The sequence below is a fragment of the Delphinapterus leucas genome, chromosome 13 (genome assembly GCF_059928025.1).
Source record: "Delphinapterus leucas isolate spDelLeu-1000000601 "Yukka" chromosome 13, BTC_Dleu_Yukka2, whole genome shotgun sequence".
Classification (NCBI taxonomy): Eukaryota; Metazoa; Chordata; class Mammalia; order Artiodactyla; family Monodontidae; genus Delphinapterus; species Delphinapterus leucas.
In genome coordinates, this window is record NC_143141.1 from 46,627,373 (window position 1) to 46,643,743 (window position 16,371).

A 16,371-nucleotide genomic window follows, 5' to 3' on the forward strand; every position below is an offset into this window, starting at 1 on the left:
GGTTCAGTCTGGGAAGGTTGGGCTTTTCTAAGAATTTGTCCATTTCTTCCAGGTTGTCCATTTTGTTTGCATATAGTTGCTTGTAGTAATATCTCATGACCCTTTGTATTTCTGTAGTGTCAATTGTTATGTCTCCTTTTCGATTTCTGATTCTGTTGATTTGAGGCTTCTCCCTTTTTTTCCTGATGAGTCTGGCTAATGGGTTATCAATTTTGTTTATCTTCTCAAAGAACCAGCTTTTAATTTTATTGATCTTTGCTATCGTTTCCTTCATTTCTTTTTCATTTATTTCTGATCTGATCTTTATGATTTCTTTCCTTCTGCTAACTGTGGGGTTTTTTTTGTTCTTTCTCTAATTGCTCTAGGTGTAAAGTTAGGTTGTTTATTTGAGATGTTTCTTGTTTCTTGAGGTAGGATTGTATTGCTATAAACTTCCCTCTTAGAACTGCTTTTGCTGCATCCCATGGGTTTTGGGTTGTCGTGTTTTCATTGTCATTTGTTTCTAGGTATTTTTTGATTTCCTCTTTGATTTCTTCAGTGATCTCTATTTAATAGCATATTGTTTAGCCTCCATGTGTTTGTATTTTTTACAATTTTTTTTCCTGTAGTTGATATCTAGTCTCATACCATTGTGGTCGGAAAAGGTACTTGATACAATTTCAGTTTTCTTAAATTTACCAAGGCTTGATTTGTTACACAAGATATGATCTTTCCTGGAGAATGTTCCATGAGCATTTGAGAAGAAAGTGTATTCTGTTGTTTTTGGATGGAATGTCCTAGAAATATCAATTAAGTCCATCTTGTTTAATATGTCTTTTAAAGCTTGTATTTCCTTATTTATTTTTATTTTGGTTGATCTGTCCATTGGTGAAAGTGGGGCTTTAAAGCCCCCTACTATGATTGTGTTACTGTCGATTTCCCCTTTTATGGCTGTTAGCATTTGCCTTATATATTGAGGATTCTTATGTTGGGTGCATAAATATTTACATTTGTTATATCTTCTTCTTGGATTGATCCCTTGATCATTATGTAGTGTCCTTCTTTGTCTCTTGTAATAGTCTTTATTTTAAAGTCTATTTTTTCTGATATGAGAATTGCCACTCCAGCTTTCTTTTGATTTCCATTTGCATGGAATATTTTTTCCATCCCCTCACTTTCAGTCAGTATGTGTCCCTAGGTCTGAAGTGGGTCTCTTGTAGATGGCATATATACGGGTCTTGTTTTTGTATCCATTCAGCCAGTCTGTGTCTTTTTGTGGGAGCATTTAATCCATTTACATTTAAGGTAGTTATCGATATGTATGTTCCTATTACCATTTTCTTAATTGTTTTGGTTTTTTTATTGTAGGTGTTTTCCTTCTCTGTGTTTCCTGCCTAGAGAAGTTCCTTTAGCATTTGTTTTAAAGCTGGTTTGGTGGTGCTGAATTCTCTTAACTTTTGCTTGTCTGTAAAGGTTTTAATTTCCCTGTGGAATCTGAATGAGATCCTTGCTGGGTTGAGTAATCTTGGCTGTAGGTTTTTCCCTTTCATCACTTTCAATATGTCCTGGAACCATGTCTTTTTGTAATTACCATTATATCCCTAGTGCTTTGAACAGTGCTTGAGACACAGTAAATGATTAATACATATTTATTTAGTTCATTGAGTAAATGTTATTGAAGTATTTTAGGCAGGGGAGTTATATAATACAATGTGTATTTTAAAATGATCACTTTGGCTGCTTTGAGAGGAATAGATTAGAGATGGGCATAAGTGAAGAAGAGAGCTTGTTAATAGGCTGCTGTAGCAGTCCAGGTGAGAGATAGTTGTGTGTGGGTATTGAAGAGATAGAGCAGATCTTAAAAATTAGCTGGATTTCAGATGATTTGGGGAAAAAAATTGAAGGTTTACTCTTATTGGCTGAGGATGATAAGGAAAGAAATGAGTTAAGCATAATTTTATATTTCAGAGAGCAAAGTAATAATATTTGTGGAAATGAGGAAAAGTTATATGGATGGAACTGTTCTGTTATTTGGGAAATTAAGAGTGTTTTTCGCTATGTTGAATTTAAGATGCCTTGGAAACATTCGAGGGACAATGTCAAACAGACAGTTGAATTGACTTATCTGGATACCCAGGGGAAAGTACTCAAATGCAGATATACATTTATATATCATCAGTATTTAGATTTCATTGATAGTCATGGAAAAAGGCAAAATCATATAAGAAGAGAGTGTTATAAAAGAGATGTTTTGGCTGATTCCTGAAGAAAAAAAATATATATATATATATTTAGAAATAAGAGATAAGAGTTTCAAGAAAGACAGAATAGGAAATAATTCCAACAAAGGATGCTGAAACATCCAGATAGCCATATTGCAAAAAATAAATTAAAGGAACTTTGATTTCTAGCTCTCATTATATAAAATTTAATTCAAATAAGATCACAGACCAAAAGAAAAAAGCTAAAGCTCTAAACATATAGAAGAAAATATAAGAATATATCTTTACAAGTTTGGCTTAGGTAATATGTTTTAACCTGCATCATAATACAATACATTTATAAGTAAAAGAAACTGATAAATTGGACTTAATTAAAATTAAAGCATCTGTTCTTCAAAAGACACCATTAATGATTGAATAAGCAAACCACAGACCAGGAAAAAACATTAACCATTTATATACTTGACAAAGAAGTTGCAGAATAAAAAGAAGCTCTACAACTTGTTAATTAAAAGGCAAACAGTCCAATTTAAAATATTGGGAAGACTTCATAATATTGGCACAAGATACTTCACAAAAATGTTCTAATGACCAATGAGCATATAATAAGATGCTTAATATCATTAATCACTAGGGAAAAACAGATTAAAACCACAACCACTTCATACTCATTAGAATGGCAAAATTTTGTGATTGACAGTACCAAATGCTGGTGAAAACATGGAACCAGAACTCTCATACGTTCCTGGACAGGATATAAAGTGATTCAGTTACTTTGGAGAACTGATAGGAACTTTCTTGTAAAGTTAAACATATGCTTATTCTATGACCCAGTGATTCTACTACTAGATATTTACCCAAGAGAAATGAAAAATATGTCCACAGAAAACTTAGATGTTCATAGCAAGTTTATTCATAGTAGCCAAAAAATTAAAGTTGAGGTAACCACCAATAGGAAAAAAATATAAATTTGTGGTATACAAAATATTTAATGTGGTAGGCAGAATTCCTAAGATGAACTCCAAGATTCCCACCTACTGATACACTTGCCCTGAATAGTCCCCTCCCCTTGAGTATGGGCAGCTCAGGTGAATATGATGGGATCTCACGCTTGTGATTAGATTGTATCTTGTGGATAGGTGAAGGGATTTTTGTAGGTGTAATTAATATTTCATATCAGCTGATTTTGAGTTAAAAAGGAAATCTTCCCAGCTGTTCTGCTTTAATCAGGTCAAAACATTTAAAAGTAGGACTGGGCTCTTTCTGAAGATATAAAGATGTTCTCCTGTTGGCTTTGAAGAAATAAGCTTCCATATTTTGAGATTTGTGAGAGATCCATATGGCAAGCAATTGCAAGATCCTCAAGGAGCTGATAGCAGACCCTGGCTGACAGTCAATTGGAAAATGGAAACTCAGTCCTATAACCACAGAGAACTGAGTTTAGCCAACAGTCAATTGAGCTTGGAAGAGGACCCTGGCTTCTGAAGGATATGTAGCCCAGCTGACACATCTAGATTTCAGCCTTGTGAAACTCTGGGCAGAGTACTCAGCTAAGTTGTGACTCAACTCCTGACCCATGGAGACTGTGAAATGATAAATGAATGCTGTCTTGTGCCATTAAGTTTGTGGTAATTTGTTACACAGCAATAGAAAATGAATACACTTAGCAATAAAAAAAAATATGACTTATAGACAAAACGTACATAAGTCTCAAAAACATTAGTGAATGAAATCAGACACGATAGATTACATATTATATTATTTCATTTATGTAAGTTTCAAGGATGGGTAAAGCAGATTTCTAATGATAGAAATGAGTACAGTGGTTGTTTCCAGAAATGGAAAGATTGACTAGAAAGGAATACAAGATGACTTTCTGGAGTGTATAGAAATATCAGTAGTTCAGTGTCTTTGTTTATATTTGTCAAAACTCATTGAACTGTACACTTAAGATTTGTGCATTTGACTCTATGTAAATTATACCTCAATTTAACAAAAAAGAAAGAGTGCCTGATAGTGTCAAATGTAGCTAAGAGTCTAAGACAAAAATAGAGAAGTGCTTATTGGATTTGGCCTTCTCAGATACTTGGTGAACTTGGTAAAAGCACATTCTGCCCAAAGTGCTGATAAAATTAGATTAGAATATGTTGTAGTGGGAATAGAAGCAGAAGAACTTGAACCGTTGTATATAGACAACTCTTTCGAGATGTTTAGTTATCAAAGGGCAATAGAAGATGGGGAAGTCTTTTGATTATAAATGTGAAATAAAGGGAGTGTATGTATTTCAAGATGGTAGATCCCAGAGCATGTTGGAACTGATCAAGTATAGACGAAAAATTCATCATGCAAGGTTTAGAAGGAATATATAAATGGATGGATTACTTGAGAAGGTCAAATTAGATGATATTCAGAGCATAAGTGAAGGCAAAACCTGACAGGAATAAAAAAAAATAAATGTATAAATTAAAATTGTGTTGGATAATTGATAAAATAAGTAGACAAATTGTTAGTAAGGATATAGAAGACAGAAAGCATTTCAAAGAAATTAACCTAACTTACATTATAGAGCAGTCCCCCAACAATATCAGAACACAACTTCTTTTTAGTTTTTATTATTACTATTTTTTAATGTTAGGTAGAAACCTAATTAGTTATTTATTTATCTATCTATTTTTACAGCTTCTTTTTAAACATGCACAGAGCATATAAAGATAAAGCCTATACTGAGATATAAAGCAAATCTGAATAAATGCAAGGAGATTAAAATCGTAAACAATATGTTCACAAACCACAGTAGCATGGAATTGAAAATAATAGACAGCTATCTGGAAAATATCTACATATTTGGAAATTAAACAACACACTTCCAACTAATTCATGGGCCAAAGAAGAAATCAAAAGGGAAATTAGAAAACATTTTGTAGTGAATAAAAATAGAAACACAAGATTCTTATTCCAGCTAAGCTGGGATAATTGTAACTAAAAACTTTAGAAAAATGCATCTGCAATTCTGTTGGTTCAATCTTCTGATTAATACAAAATTCCACTACTTCTCACCACCCCACTACTACCATGCTAGTCTAAGTTGTCATCATTTTTGCTTACATCTTTGTAATAGCCTTCGCTCTGCTCTGTTTTTTGTACTTCCCCTACACACCCTATCCCACTCCACAGTTTTAGTCAAACAACATCTTGAATGGACCTTGTGAGATGTATGTCAGATCATATTATTGCTATTTTCAGAAATAGTCAATGATTTCTTGTTACTCTCACAGTTAAAATGATGACGGTCCAAAGAGGCCAGTAGAACTTGTCTCATCATTGTTTATCCAACCTATTTTTACTACTTCTTCCTTTCTTGTCTCTTATTAATTTTGTCTCCTTGATGTTTCTTTTCTTTTTCCATTTTTTTCCTTGTATTTATACCTTCAAGGGCTTCCTACCAGCTTAGAGTAAAATTAAAAAAAAATGCTTATCTGTAAAGGCTCTACCTGATATGACTTTTGTTTGCCTCTGTGGCCTCATTCCCTCACCCCCCCTGCTGCCTGTGTCTCTCTCTCTCTCTCTCTCTCTCTCTCTCACACACACACACACACACACACACACAATGTCCCAGCCACCCTGAACTTCTCATTACTTGAACACACCAAGTACTTTCCTGCCCCCATGACCTTGTCCTTGCTGGTCCCTCTGCCTGGAACATTTTCCTCTCATTTCTTCACATAGGCCAGTTCCTTTTCATCTCTCAGGCCTCAGCTTTAAAGCAATTGCTTCCGAGAGGATTTGCCTGTCCAGCCCAGCTAAAGCTGCCCACCCTCCAAATACCATCCAGTAACTTATCCCATTTCATTTGCTGTGGTACACATGTGCTGAAATTCTTTTATCCAATCACTTCTACGTTATCCTTTTCCCCTGTTGGACTCTGAGCTCCAAGAGCAGAGACTATATCTGATTGTTCATCCTGATATTCTCAACTCAGAATATGTGTACAAAAAATATTTGTTGCATAACTGAATGACAGATGGAGAAAATAAAATAGCAATAATAAATAAATAAATACGGTGTTCATTGGATTCCCAGTTCCTTCACTTGAACAACATAGAACAGATATTTTTTCCCTCACCGAAAAAATGGAGTGAGAATACCGTATCACTCCAGCAAGTTTGTAGTGAAGATTTCAGGAAAAGCCTTGTAAAATGGGCCTGGAGCAGTGATTAATACTTAAAAGTATCTCAACTGCAAGGGAGCTTAGAGTTGCAATGAAAGGCTGAGAATCTGGGGTCAGACCACTTGAGTTTGAATTCTGACTTTACTAGCTTTACATCTTTTACCTCTCTGTGCCTCAGTTTGTCTGTCTATAAATATCTGAACTTACTATATAGACTTACTGTGGGGATTAGATGCCTTAGTACATGTAGAAGTCTCAGAAAAATGACTAGCAGCTGTAAATAGTCTAAAAGTGTTTGATAAGTCTGCTCGGTCTTCCTGGAGGCATCAAGGAAGTATGAAGGATGCTAGTAATTAACAACTCCGGGCACTGGTTCTGGTGCCAGCCCACTAATGCCCAACGTTGCTTAATGAAATAGATGAACAGAGCGAATACAGTTTTCTCTGAGCCCAAACTTCTGAGTGTCTTCCCCATCCTCTTCTGGGCCAGCAGCTCCCCTGTTCCTAGCCCCTGTGTGCATGTGCATTGATTACAGAGCAGCTGGAAAGCTCAGCAGAGCTAGCTTCTAGCCCAGCTGGACCAAAGAGACACCCCCCCCAAGTAGGGCACACCGTAGGTGCTTCAGTACTTTATTATGAAAATATTGGACTTATGTAAAAGTTGAAAGAATTTTTACCTTGAAAATCCATACATCCACTAGCTAGATTCTTTTATTAACATTTCTAGACATACCACATACTCAGTTCATCTGGTTATTAATCCATCATTCATCTTGTTTTACATATATTTCAAAACAAGTTGCAGACACCAGCACCCTTCACTCCTAAACACTTCAGCATGAATATCATTAGCTTGATGTCAGTATCTGATTAGCATTTTAAAAATCTTTTCTTTTGATGTTAAAAAAAAAACCTACAAGGAAATATTAAATTTATTATGCCTTTCAATGAGTTTTGACAGTTGCATACAACTGGTTAACTAAACCCCTATCAAGACATAAAATGTTACTATCACCACAGAAATGTTCCTAGTCAACCTTTAACGCTATTCCCTGATAATAATTCCCATTAGCCCCCTCATAGATTAGTTTTATTGTTCTAGAACTTAAAATAAATGAAATAATTTGGACAAGGCTTCTTTTACTCAGCATAGGTTTTGAGTTTCATTCATGTTTTTGCATGTTTTGCATGTTCATTTTTATTGCTGCATAGTATTTCATTATATGACTATACCACAGATTATTTTTTATCCGTTCACCAGTTGATGGACATATGTGTTTTCTCCAGTTTTGCTTTACTATGGATACAGCTGCTTTGAACATTCTTGTATATATCCTTCTGTGGATGTATGTTTTTGTTTCTCTTGATCACATCTAGGATGAGAACTGCTGGGTTACAGGGTAGATATATACCTAGTTTTATAAGGAAACGAAAGACTTTTGTCAAAGTGATTATAACACATTCCCTCAACAATGTACAAGAATTCCCATTTTTCACTTCCTCTTCAACATTTGGTGCACACCATCTCAAGGATTTTGTACTTCCTGTATCCTCTGTCAGGTACGTTCTTCACTGTGGATTGTTCACTCACATACTTCAGACTTCTGGAAGTCTTTTTCTCAGTGCAGCCTTCCTTTTCTGTCGTACTTAAAATTGCACTCAGCGCACCCACCCAGCCACCCACCAACAACACGATCTCCCTTACTTCTTTAATTTTCCCAGAGAATTTATGTACTTGTCAGTTTGTCTATCCACTCTCCCCCTCCAGTGAATTGTGATCTCCATTATACCTTGTAATTTTTGCTCTTTTTTCCATATGTTTAAAAAGAATGGGTATTCTGATATTGTTGGGTGGATTGTTCCATAAAGTGAAACGTTACTCTTGCATTCCTTGTCTCTGTAAGCATTCCTGGCTCACAGTAGGCAGTTAATATATATATATATATATATATATATCTGTTGAGTAAATGAATATATGGAAACACTTGTGGAGTGGATAGAAGCACAGCAAGACTCTGTATTTGCAAAAGTTTACTTTCGTTTGTAGTCAAAAGCCATCTAGGCACAAATTTGAAATACTTGGCTTAAATCTGATCGCTTGTTTCACCAATTAGAATTTGTCACTCTTTTCCTTTGCTTGAACCTAAAAAGGGACAACAGATGAGATAGTAATTCATCATGACTGATGGTATATGCTTCAGTGCCTAGTAGTGAAGGAATATCCTTCTCAAAGCCAATAATGGCAACTTTCAAGAGAAGTAGATATTCTTCCAGACTAATTTTAACATCCCTTAGAATGTCTGGAAGACTTTCATGGTAAAAATAAAAAGTCTGTTAAGTGTTGTAGCCCCTACCTCATTATATACGGTGTATCACTCATACAAAGGAAACACATATGGCAGCTTAATTGTATATTGTTTCTTGAAATTGTTTTAAGATCCACTTATCTTCCCAGAATTCTTTGCCTTGTTAATGAGATTCTCATTTGAATATATTGAGAAAAGTTTCGGAATTGGTCCAGCTGTTCAGTGAAACGCTATTAAACTGTTACTTCTATCATTTTTTCTCTGTTTTATTTTCTTTTGAGTAGATCATAACTTTGACTCGTTTTCATCAGAGTAAGCCCACAAGTTCTCAAAGTAGCCTTGATAGGAATATATACCTTGGATTTGCTTTAAAGGTTGTTTACATTATTAAATACAGAAGTCCATCTACTTACAAAGTGGTTAAGTTCTAAAAAACAGTTTGCAAATACTTTTCATTTTTAAGTCCACATAGTGTCCAAAGCAGGGGAAATAGGAAATTAAGTTTGCAGTTCATGGATATACTGATGCAATTAGGAAGTCTGTTGTCTCTTTAAAAAATAGCTTTTTTAAATATTTAAAATTTAAGTATTTATATAAAACATAGCTTTTTTAAATATTTAAAATTTTTCTTCTCTTCCTTGATGATGTAACAGCAGTGACGCTTTAAAATCCTTAATGTGATTTTCTTATTTGCCTTTGTGAACTTTTATCCTTGGCCCTTTTCTGCCTGAGAGATCTGTTACTTTGGAGAAGAATGAAGATTTATAAAAGAAAGAAATAGGGCCTATTAAGGAAAGAATGTATAGAAAACTACAGTGGTATTTAAAAGTATATATAGTGGCATTATTGAACTTGGGTAGATTTTCCAGATCCTTTTCCTTTTTTTCCTTTCCTTCAAAGAATATCTAGGATCAAGCAATGAAGACTCATCTCATAGTTTGAGCCACAGTGTAGACAAGATACCCATTTGCCTAGTACATCAAGACTGTAGAAGGAAATCATAACTTAGAATTAAAAGGGAAAGCCAATTTCCATTTCTGAGGATTATGGGAAGATGGAAGAAGAGAGAAAAAGGAGATAACATAGGTATCCTTAGGAAATATCTAATTTGAAAAAAAAAAATAGGATTAAGTCCTGTGAGAAGACTGGAGTTTCACGTACTGTGGATAAGAATTGGATAAGATTTCAAGCAATATTTATTACAAGCAGGTCTTCAAGGAGCAAGTTAGACCAAAGACTTAAATGCTTTAAAAAGGAACACACTGCGTGTGTGGGGAGGTCAGTGCTGGTGTGTTTGTTTATGGCGTAGTCATTTGATTACTGCAAGGCTAGTGAGCTCATTTCAAGTTTACATGAGCAAATTCAATTTTCTAAACTAGATATGATTTACAGGCTTTGTGGTTATCACATGCCCTGCTGTTAAGATTACCTTTTAGAAGATTAAATAATATCTTAATATTAAACTGCCAAATGACTTGAAGGGACTTTTGCCCTTTTATTTTTTATTTATTTATATTTTTTTGTGGCATGCGGGCCTCTCGCTGTTGTGGCCTCTCCCGTTGCAGAGCACAGGCTCCTGACGCGCAGGCTCAGTGGCCATGGCTCACGGGCCCAGCCGCTCCGCTGCATGTGGGATCTTCCCGGACCGGGGCACGAACCCGTGTCCCCTGCATCGTCAGGCGGACTCTCAACCACTGCGCCACCAGGGAAGCCCACCCCTTTTATTTTTGAATGAAAGAATATGTAAGGAACTATAATCACCATAAAAAGAAATGGAGCATGCTTAGCTTTAATTTTAAATGAAGTCTTTCTTTCAGCAGTACCCTTTGTTCCCTGTGCTTCTGAGATCATCAGATTGTTTATACCATAAAACTCTGCTATAACTTTCATAACAGTAACATGGATTAAGATGTATTGTCATTGGTTCCAGTCCCCTGCCACCTCCTGAAAATGAGGGCTGGGAGTAGGCTAATGTTCTTATTTTGTGAAGCAGGTAGGATGTGAGAAGGAGAAAAAGCAGGCAGCTCTGTCTTGTTAAAGAGGGATCTCCAGTGTTCTCCAGGCTCAGTTTCCTTGACAAGGCTAATGAATTGGATATAGGTTGAAGATTTAATGCTTACAAATACAGCATAACCTGTTAAATTTGAATCTCAGATAAATAACAAATAATTACTTAGTGTAAGCATGTCCATGCAGTATTTGGACATACAAAACTTATGTACATCCGAATACAAATACAACATACAAATACAAAACTTATTTGTCACTTATCTGAAGTTCAAATTTAATTGGGCATCTGGTATTTTTCTGTCAACCCTAATTGGATGCTAACTGACCAGAAGATTCTTAGGATTATTGTCCCTGTCCTTCAAATTACACTGGCCGGCCACAAGCCCCATAAACATCTTCATGAATGTTTGATCACTTTCCTTTTCTGGCTGCCGCTGGGAGAGGAGCTGCCTCCAAGTCCACGCATTTGCAGTGAATGGTCCTGTGGAACTGCTCCAATTTCCGGATCAAGAAGAACAAACAGATATAGGGCACCCACCCCAATAATCTGAAGGTCCACAATTCTTTCCATTACAACCGGCTGATGGACCACAAGACTGTGGCGTGGAGCCGGCAGCAGGTGGCAGAAGTGTCCTGGAGGTGGTGAAGTGGAGATCTGGCCCTACAAAGCCCACCACCTCCTACATGCAGACCACCATCAACAAGAACTCCCCTGCCACCCTCAGCAGTATCCAGAACATAATCTGCAAAATCAAGTACCTTTGGTATCTGAGCATAGTCTCCAACCGCAGAGCCAGCGCCATCCTGCACAGCAGACGCCGGTGACGGTGAAGAGGAGGCAGACGTGCCCCACCAAGAGCTCTTGAACACAGCCCTCACTCCCTGACCCCCAAAGCAACAAAGATGTCACCCAACTTTTCTCAAAAAAAAAAAGCCACCAGGTGATTCTAAACTGCAGCCGGAACAAAGTTGGATTTGGATTGTGAAGAACCTTTAGAATCCAAGGTCAACTAATTGCCCAGGTCTGCTGTGGTTATTTCAGTAACTTCACAGTACTGCAATTCTGCATCTTCATGTTTTGGACCCTACTTATTGTATTATAGCAACTTTCTCTTTTGTATCTCACAGAAAGGAACAGTAATTTGCTTAGTACTTGCAATGAGGAAGTTTGTATAACAGCAAGATTATGTCCTCTTAATATCTTTTCAACAAATAGCTGTGATCTACAATTTCTTTTAATTTTTAAAATAGAATATTCACATTTTAAAGCTTAAAATGTTGATTGTAAAGACTAAAGATAAGGAGAGGCATATCTGATAAATAAGGGCTTTCTTGCCTTCTCATTTGTGAGTCTGGGATGTGGCCTCCTGAAAAGCTGCCCAATCAGGGGCTCTGCTTCGTTAAATCAAATGTGTTAGTGCTACACGCTTTTACAGGTGGAGCTGTGAGGCTCAGCTTTCTCAGCTACCCTTGGTTTCCCTGTGGCAATCTTGCAGAAGTAGCTAGTATCTCAGTGAAGAACCTGCTAAGGGGACCCATTAACAATAAAATGACTCTGGGTTGAAGGCAAAGAAGTAGTCACCTGAGCAAAGCCAAGGGGAGGGAGTGGATACTAGGAACACAGAGAAGTCTGTGATCCCAAATGAGGGAGATATGGTTGAGGTCCTTTAGTGGCAAATCTGGAGGTATTCCTGAGCCAAAGGAAATGTCTTTGAGTTATACCAGCTGCAGACTTCTGCTAGAGATGTAAAGTCTCATAGGTGTACAAAATTCATCACCCAGTGATCAGAAGACCTACTTCTGTCTCCGCCAAAGTCACATAAACTACACCCTCCCTCTTTATATGCAGGCACCACTGTAGGGTAAGAAGCAGAGGAGGGAGGAAGTTATCTGAGAAACTAAGCACTGTTCTCTGGAGAGACTCCTTTCTCTCACTGCCTCTGTATCAGATATCTTGGATTCATTGCACACAACAAAAATCCCTTATATAGATAGCTTTATCATCAGTATGACTCTGAAATCCTTGAGGGTAAACATTGTGTCTCAGTATACTTGGTAAAGTGCTTCAGGAAAGAAGGCACACATCTAAAGAGATCAAATTGTGCAGAAAAACATGCAGCAAAAAGAGAAATGTGCCAAAGACATACATGCCTAAAATCAATCTTTCTCTCTCTATCCAGTATTCATAGAAAATTATAGAAACCATAGGCAAAAAATATCAATAAAGAGTGAAAAATCACCTGTAGTTCTGTTGTTCAAACATGTTTCCTATTTGTATTTTGTCACTCCTGCCTCTACCCCTTGCAATGGAATTATATGAGGCACAATGGTTATACTAGCTTTTCGGTTATAAATATATCCTGAACAACTCTCCTTGGTAATAAACCCAAATCTACACCCATTCTTAATGGTGAGGCATGATTCTTTGCATTAACTTTTTTCAGATTAAATTAGCCATTTAAGTAATTGTTATTTTTTATTGCTTTAAGCAATGATGTAATGAGCAGCCATGCATATACATAGTTGGTTATAGGGTGTTTATTACTTTATTTACTTTGAGGAGATCATGCTTCATTATTTTTGAAAAATTCATTTATTTTTCTTCCATATGGATGCTGTATTTATTCGTGAAGATTTTCTTCAGACCCTTTGTGTTGATTTGTAAATGTTCAAACTTTTACGGTTTTGTATCTCCTTATATAACTGTTGATTCATTTAACAAATATTTATGAGGGACCTGCTATTTGCTTGGCACTAGACATATAAAGGTAATAAATGTGGCTTAGTGGGAAGAGGCATGGAGAAACACCAGTAATCAGAGAGTAAATACATGATTCTATTTGCAATGAGAGTTATGACAAAAGCTCACAGTGATTAAGTTGTTAATCCTGTGTCAGAGACGGCATCTTTGTGAGTGGAGATTTAAGCGGAGACATGATATAGGCAAAGTGCAGGAGGAAACACATTAGTGAGAGAGGGAACAGCTGTACAAGGGTCCTATGGCTACATATTTGTGAAGACCTGAAAGACTGGCATGGCCAGAGCCTATAAGCAAGGGAAGCAGGTACACACGATGAGCTAGGAGAGACAAAACAGCACTTTAAATGCTCTGGTAAGGACTTTAGGACTTTGTGTTTTGGGGGCTGCATTGTGCAGATATTTAAATTGTAGTCATCTATGAGACATACACGTAATTTGTTTGAGGAAGATTTTAAATCAACTTTTGTTTATTAAGAAATAGATAGCCATGTAATTTCCATTGTGAGATAGTTCTAATTATTTAAGATTTGAAGCCAATGACGATAATTGGAGGTACATCATTGAAAGAGGCAGTGATTCAGTCGGATTATGTTCTAAACACACATTTGAGAGGTTTTTTTGCCTGTATGCAGTAGAAGCATATATCTTATCGATGCTGTTATTTTAACTTAATCTTTATTTTTAGCCATGAGTCTTATCTTTCTGATGAATCCGTTGCATTTCGAGCAAGGTGTGGCTAATCAAAAGTGGGGTTGAACCAGGAGCTACCTGGATCTTGCCACTGGACTAGGCTCTTGCCTAATGGAGGTTATCACAGGATGTGATCTTACAAGACAATTCCTTCTGTGCCAAGAAGCTAGATTTTGAGAACTACAGCCAGCCTCCAATATCCACAGGTGTAGCATCAGCAGGTTCAACCAACTACAGATCAAAAATATTAAAAAAAAAAAAAAAAAAAAGGAGTTCAGGAAAGTTCTAAAAAGCAAAACTTGAATTTTTCATGCTCTGACAACTATTTACATAGTATTTACATTGCATTAGCTATTATAAGTAATCTAGAGTTGATTTAAAGTATACAGGAGGATGTGCATAGGCTATATTCAGTTATTATGCCATTTTATATAAAGGACTTGAGTGTCCATGGATTTTGGTATTATGAGGGGGAGGGTCCTGAAACCAATCCCCCAAACTGCTGAGGGATTTAGAAAACTAAGTTTTGAAAATTCAAACTGATCAGTTCTTACACAAATCCTTAGGAATGTTTTGTTCAGAAGTGTTTTTCCTGAACTGAATTATAACATACTACTTTCTTTTATTCTTCCTATTGTGACTTTAACCAGTGATTTATGTAATTACATACCTAAAATAGAACTGTATCTATCAAAAACCAATCACAGAACCAAGGATTAAAGCTCAATGACAGAACTTCTCTTAGAATTTATTATGGATTCTATTTAAATAGTTTCTACTCTGTAAGACACTGTATTTCATGCTTCTCATGTATTAGCTCTGTTCTTCACATCAGCTCTGAAAAATAGGAATTGATATTTTCATTGTATTTGTGGGGAACCTGAAGCTCAGAGAGGTTGCATCACTTTCTCAAAGTCACAGTACTGTAAGCGGCAGAGCCAGGATTCACACTGCATCTGTTTTTTATGCCGAGACTCCAGTGGCCTTTTTATTATACCATTTTCTTTGACGGAAATTGCTGTAACATCATGTCTCATACCAGGGACTCTACTAAACCATATGGCGTCATTTTAATGCAAATTCAAAAGAGCAGCTCATGAACGTACTCTGAGCACGCTGGTGCTAAAGGTATGTGACTTGGTAGACAGAGGACAGGCTGAACTTCAGTCGCCCCTCGCTCCCTCAACCAGGACCCTAGAGCTGTGAACAACAGATACAAGCACATCTGAGGACCTTGAACATGATGGAAAGTACATTATGTAAACAAGTGATCTAAATTAAAAAGTCTACTTAATATTTGAAAGCCATTTAGTAAGTTGAACTGCAATAAAACCAAAATAAGTCCGTAGTTTTTCCAGAGAATTTGATTATTCCAAATATTAAATTTTATTTCCTGGTATAGTGCAGAGTACAGCCTTCCGTTATATCCTGACAAATTCTATATGGCCTTGTTAATCATGGGCCTGGTATCTGCTTCATAATGGGATTCAACTCTGTTTTTTTTAACTTCTATCTTTTAATTATTAAAGCTAAGTAAAGTAAAATACCCAATTAAACTTCATTTCATAATGTATCTTTTTAAATTAAAAAGTTTATGATCGAAAATTATAGATATCAAAAGAGTAACATAAGCCTTAGGCAAATATAATTACAGGAATCAAAACATTGAGTTCACTTATTTATTAATCAAAATTTTTATTTGCCGAGCCCTTTTTTGATAGTGGGACATGGAGGAGGCATAAGGAATCTAGGGCAAGGAGATATGGTTAGAATGTCATTTTAAAATGAGGTCCAGGTGTGTGACTTCTGAGACTAATTCATAAATGTAACACAGCTTCCATCTGCCTTTCTGTCTGAGACACCCACCCTTGGAGTCCAGCTGCTGTGATGTGTGGAGGTCTCAGACACATGAAGAAACCACATGTAGGTGTTCTAACTGAGAGCTCCCAGTGCAATCTTAGCTTGCAGGAAGCAGCAGCCTCCAGACACTTAACAGAGGTGGACTTTGAGATGACTTCAGCCCCAGGTGCTGTCAGATTGCAGCTGCCTGAAAAACCCCATAAGTCAACTGCCTAGCCAGAAAGATAGAGGATAAGACTAATAAATAATTGTTACTGTTTTTGCTAATAATTTGTCATTTGTTAAGTAGCACTAGATAACCAAAGCCTTTCTACCTGAAGGAATAACACATATACACATAAGCATCAGAGAAAAATAACAGTGTTATTCTGGGGTCA

General features: G+C 36.4%; 1 pseudogene; it reads left to right on the plus strand.

Annotated features, from left to right (window-relative positions):
• Nucleotides 1–11,087: 11,087 nt before the first annotated feature.
• LOC111186543 (large ribosomal subunit protein eL28 pseudogene) lies at nt 11,088–11,550 on the plus strand (annotated as a pseudogene).
• Nucleotides 11,551–16,371: the final 4,821 nt, after the last annotated feature.